The following is a 5751-nucleotide window of genomic DNA, read 5'->3' as shown; positions in this document are numbered from 1 at the left end:
CCCCCCCCCCCCCCCCCCCCCCCCCCCCCCCGCTTCGTTGTTAGGTGTGTTCTGGGTCTTCCTATTCCCTCACCTCTTCCTCAGGTTACTTCATGGCTGGCTGTGTCACATCCTTCAGATCTCAGCACAATGCCCCTTCCTCAAGGGGCCTTCCCTGACTGTACATTTAACTAGGTCTCCTCCATCTTTCTCTACCATAATATTCCATGAACCTTCTTTATAGTATTTAATGCAACCTGTACTTACTTTCATTGATTATTTGCTTGTTCTTTATCTAGCTCCTCTGTGGAGTATAACCTGCATGGGGGCAGGGACATTTAAAAAATATTTATTTATTTATTTATTTGAGAGCAAGAGAGGGGTGGGCAGAGGCAGAGGGAGAGGGAGAGAAACTCAAGCAGACTCTGTGCTCTGCATGAAGCCTGACATAGGGCTTGATCTCACTTCAAGACCATGTCTTGAAGTGAGATCATGACCTCAGCCAAAACCAGGACTGTGCCACCCAGGCGCCCCAGGGACATTTTTATTCTTGGCCTCTGTTGTACCTCTGCACTTATTACAGTATTTGGTTAACAGTGAACACTCAGCAGTATTTGTTGAATACATTAAAAAGTGAATGAAAGGCAATACTGAAAGGTGAGCAAGGGCTTGGTTCTAGAATGAGACAGACCAGAGTTTGACTTAATCTTCTGATCCTGGGAGATTTATGAAGCCTCTTGAAACATGTTCTGTCATCTGCAATAGGGAGCTAATAATAGTATCTACCTCATAGCATTGCTGTGGGGATTAAATGAGATAACCTGTCTTCTAGACACACTGTAAACCTGCAACGCATCCCAGCTGTTATCATCATCACTGTTGCCCTGTTCTCAGGCTGCATCACAGGTCACTGTCCAGCCTGTGGGTTGACAGCCCTTGGATGAGATCCTATTCCTGTCACAACCAGCTGAGGTTGGCAGTTAGGGCTGGGGCAAGACACTCTCGCTGAGCCTGTGGGTGGGGCAGGCACTCGACTGTCGACTGTCATGCCCACGACAGTGCTCAAAGCCTGACAGAAGTACTTCCCATAGGCCTCTTTCCCCTTCTCCATTACCTTTCTCAGCCTTTCTCCCTTCCCACTGTTTGTATTGCTCTTAACCCAGGCTGAGTTAAGCCAGTCCTTTTCTTAGCTCCCTTTCTGCCCCTGGAAACCATCTTTGAGAGTGTAAGGGATTCTGTTCTCTCTATTAACAGGGTATGCTTAGCAGAGATAGGTATTTGATGTTACAGTAAGATAGGTTAACCAGGCTTCTGAGGAAACACACAGTGGCTTGATATAGCCCAGAACTGATAACCTCTGTTTTCTCTTCTTCCTGGGTCACAGGAAACGCTGACTACTCCACCCTTCCCAGTGGTTACTGGCAGAAAACACTGATGTGGATTAATTTGTAGGGTATATACAGGAGACAGATGGAAAAGAAAATGCAAACAGGGAAGGTGGAAAAGCATTGGGCATTGGAAAATGGGGGGGTGGGTAGGAAGCCTTGATTGCCTTATGTTTATTCAAGGAGAAAGGGTAGAAGCTATTGCTTTTCTATGGATCAGCCAGACAAGACTTCCTGGAAAAGTACCGAATTATCCAGGTTCATGTCTGCCAACTCCTAAAGACTTCCTGCCTGCAGCCCTTCTGAACTAACTTGTAGTTATCTGGGCATTTTGTCTTGATGGTGTGACGCTGTCGTCTCTTCCAAGAATTTTTTTTTATTCCTTGTTCCCTTAATGGCCTCAAGAATTCCTTCCCCTTGTAACTAACAGTTCCCCTGCTGATTTCAGTACCCAGCACTGTGCCTGAGACATTATAGGCATCTTATAACTGCTTGTCAAGTGAATGAGGGATATTCAGAAGCTTTTCGATGCATATAAAGATTGTAAAGTGGTGAAAAAGGTAAATGTTGTGTGCATACAAGGGATGTCCTACAATGTGACTGAGTCTTGGGAATTACTTGTCCCAAAAGGTGATATACATTAATGAAAGAAATATGTGAAAATAAAGGCTGGATATAGCCTTGGAGGACAGTTGCATCCCGGGTGACAGCTTGAACTGGCAGAGGCTTGGGTGGGTGGTGACTTGGGCTCTGTCCAAGAGTCTGGCAAAGGTTAAGTTCCTGGGGCTGACATTGGGCCCTGTCTCAACTAGCTGTGTACCAGTGGAGAGGGTCAGTGACGGTTCTGAGGATGGGACACCTTGTTCTAACTGGTCCCCCTGGAGGAACTGAGTTTTTGTGATTTGCACAAAGTCCCAAGCTAGCGTTGGCCCTGGAGGGGCCATATTTTGATACCTTTTCATTGATGTCATAAAGAAACCCTTGTCCTCTTCTCCCTAAGTGTCACCACTGGAAACAGTGTGCAACCACAGACTGGGATAACAATGCTTATCTTCCTCTCTTCTCTCTTTCTCTTTCTTGTTTTTTGTTACTGAGGGACAGAGGCCTACTGGTGGGTGAAGGGAGAAGGAAAGATTTTTCCATGATGGGTTAGGTAGCTACCCTCCACAAATCCCCTTACCCTCTCATCCTTCCTTGATGCTTAAATGTTAAATGTGTCACCTGAAGAAGCTCTTGGGCTCTCTCTTTAAAAGGAGCACAGATTGTCATCTTTTCCAAGATGGTTTCAGTGAGGCTAGGCTTGACTTAAAAGATATACTTCATGCCTCTTACAAGCCTCTGTTATTATCTGATTCTAGGATTTAAAATTTACATGTACTGAATATTCATATATGCAATCAGCTCTGATTATTCTGGGGCAGGGTGGGTATATTGATTGGGTTAGTGGCCCATTCACAATCACTTTTGATTTCGAGTTCTTATTAAGATAATCACAGACTCTGCTTAATTAATTCCTTTGTTGAAATTACTACTATCGGTGTTTATTCCTACATGGGAGTTAATGCAAAGATGCTTTTCTCATGCAAAGTAGTGCTTCCCCCCTATCTTTTCTTCTGATTGCCATTTCAGGAAGAAAGAAGGCAAATAAGACCTGTATGTATTAGTCTACAGGGGATGCTGTTTATGAGAGGCACAGGATGCAGTGGAAAGCGGACAGACCAGGTGTCATTCATCTAACACATATTTTTTAAGTGCAACTACTACAGTACTGGGCTATGTGTGCTGGGTTCAAATCCTAGCTCTGTCACTTACTAGTTCGGGGACCCAGGGTGACTAACATCTCAATTTGCCCAGGACTGTTCTGGTGTTAGCATGCAAAGTCCTGCAGGCCGGGAAACCCCTTCCTCCTGGGCTTGTGTAGTCACTTGCCCTTACCTGTAAAATAGGGGAATTGATTATTTATTATGCCATGAGTTTGGTGTGAGGGTCAAATGAGGTAATGTGAAAGAGCTTTGTTAAGCTGTAAATTGCCATATAAACATAAAGTACTGTTTGCCCTTTTTTTTTTTTTTTTTTTTAACCCCAGGTATGTGTAGTGAAGGGCTTGGATCTAGAGCTGGATTTTTACACTGGGGGCAAGGCAGTTACCAAGGGGTGGGGGGAACGCCCAACTCATCAGCCACTGGGATAGTTTCCACCTGGCTGCAAAGTTTGGTGCCCAAAGGCGGTGGCAGTATTGCATCGGAGTCCTGCAGGCAAATGGTAAAGAGGTCCAAACGAAGTGGCAATGGGCTTCTGGGTGTTCTCAAGCACATCTATCTGCAAGGAGGTATCAGGGCAACAGTCATGGTGGAGTCTGAGAATCTCTGTGGGAGGGCATTAGTAGGAGCAGCCCAGGTGGTCTAGTAGAGGGACCTGGGTACTGGGTAGGTATCTACAACATGAACAGCGTTGAAATAGGGCTAAAATAGGCACCAAGACAGAGCCCTGTTACAAGACAAGACTGGAGGTTGGAGATGGACCCTTAGACGGGATGACTCAAAGGCTGGGCCACAGAATGTGGGACTGGAGCTGGAGGTAGGAAGAAAAGTCTGGGGAAGGAATGGGTGTAGAATAAAGGATTTTACAACTCTGCTGGGACAGATCTCTGCATGGTTTTACTATCTTTTTACAGAGTTTGGTATTCCAGAGAGGCTAATACCTACATACTCCCCACTTTATTCACACTACTCTTTTTTTTAAGTCTTGTCATTACCTTTTTGCTTAACTTTTATGATATTCAATGCGTTTTCATAAGTACTTATCATGTGCCAATAATGGAGGATAGTCAGAAGAAAGGCAGGCAGGGGCAAGGGGTCCCCATCCTAAGAGGAAAACTACCCTTAAAAGGAAAAAGACCCCATCCTGTTATCCTAGGTTTTACCCAGTGCCCCAGCTTTAAGTCTTCCTACTGGGAGGACTTACACACATTGTGTGTGCCAGAAAGAAAGGAAATGGCCTTGGGCGTCCTAACCCAGACCTGGGGGCCAGCTCAACAGCCAGTGGGATATTTAAGCAAAGAGCTGGATCTGGTGGCCTGCAGCTGGCTTGGCCATAGGATAGCGGCAGCCACAGCTCTCTAGATCCCTGAGGCTATGAAGCACCACCCTGGAAGGAGCCCTCCACACTTTCCCATGTGGACAACTACCTGATAGGTAGATGAGCGCCTGGACCACAACCTGATTGGGTGACAGGCACATGGAGGCTTAATAATCAGATTAAAATAGCCTGCCAACATTTTCATAAAAACCCCTAGACTTAGAAGCCCTGAAGGCAATCCTCTCGTGCCCCTTCCCCCTTTGGGAGCTTTGTACTCTGCCTCAATATCGCTTAATAAACCTTGCTTTGCTGCCCACCACTCTTCAACTGGTCTACTTCTTCATTCTTCCAAGTGCTGTGGTGGAGAACCGGAGGCTCTAAAGGAAAAGAAATCCTGCAACACCAGATCTTGGGGATGTTTACAAACCCCAGTCACATGCTCTATCATGGAAACGTCTTCTTGTGAGGCGGGTGGTATTTCCTCCATTCTACAGACAGGGAAATGAGGCTCAGAGAAGTCAGCTAGCTAATGTAAGATTATACAGTATGTCATGGAGTTGGGATTTGAACTCAGTTCTGCTTTACTCAAAAGCCTTCAGTCCTTCCATTCTAGGATCCAGCTTCTGGATTCGAGCCCGCAAAGATTGAGTGCATGTATCACTCTTTCAGTGTCTTGTCTCTTCTGCACCTTGGGTTACTAGTTTTTCTTATAAGCATATATCGTCTTCCACCCTTTCCTAGCGCATCACGACTGAACTTTTCACTTTGATCCAAGTCATCATCAGGTCAGAACGTACTTTGGGTCAGTGCCACTCACAGTGCTGGTCTGCGAACTGTTTGTTTCAGATCCACAAAGATAAGGCTCTCGGGCCAGAACGGACAATGTCAAACAACTACCTCACTAAGCACACTTTCAGTTCAACGGACACTTTTCCCCCCTAAAGCCAGGCTTTCTTGATGAAGGAAGCACTGCCTTGGGTTTACTTTCTGGCGCACGTTCCTTATCTCATAGGGAATCACTAAAACCAGTCGGAAGACTGACATTGGTCCAGCCAGTGGCCCTGGTCCAAGTACAACACTCAGAGGAATGTTACCTAAGCTACCATCACGTCTTCTCCCTTGCTGCCGTCAGCTTTGGATTATTGCAACAGCCTCTGGGACCGTCTCCCTGCTCCTAGCTGTTTCTTGTCATGCATTCTCCACTCTTCTGCAGAGAAGGCTTTCTAACACATAAATCTGTTTGGGACACTCCCCTACTTAAACCCTTCAGTGGCTCCCACGGTCTCTTGTTCAAGTCCAAACTTGGCAT

Source organism: Phoca vitulina, unplaced genomic scaffold, assembly GCF_004348235.1.
Source record: "Phoca vitulina isolate PV1807 unplaced genomic scaffold, GSC_HSeal_1.0 scaffold2, whole genome shotgun sequence".
In the NCBI taxonomy this organism is placed as follows: Eukaryota; Metazoa; Chordata; class Mammalia; order Carnivora; family Phocidae; genus Phoca; species Phoca vitulina.
Note: the sequence above shows the minus strand (reverse complement) of the source record.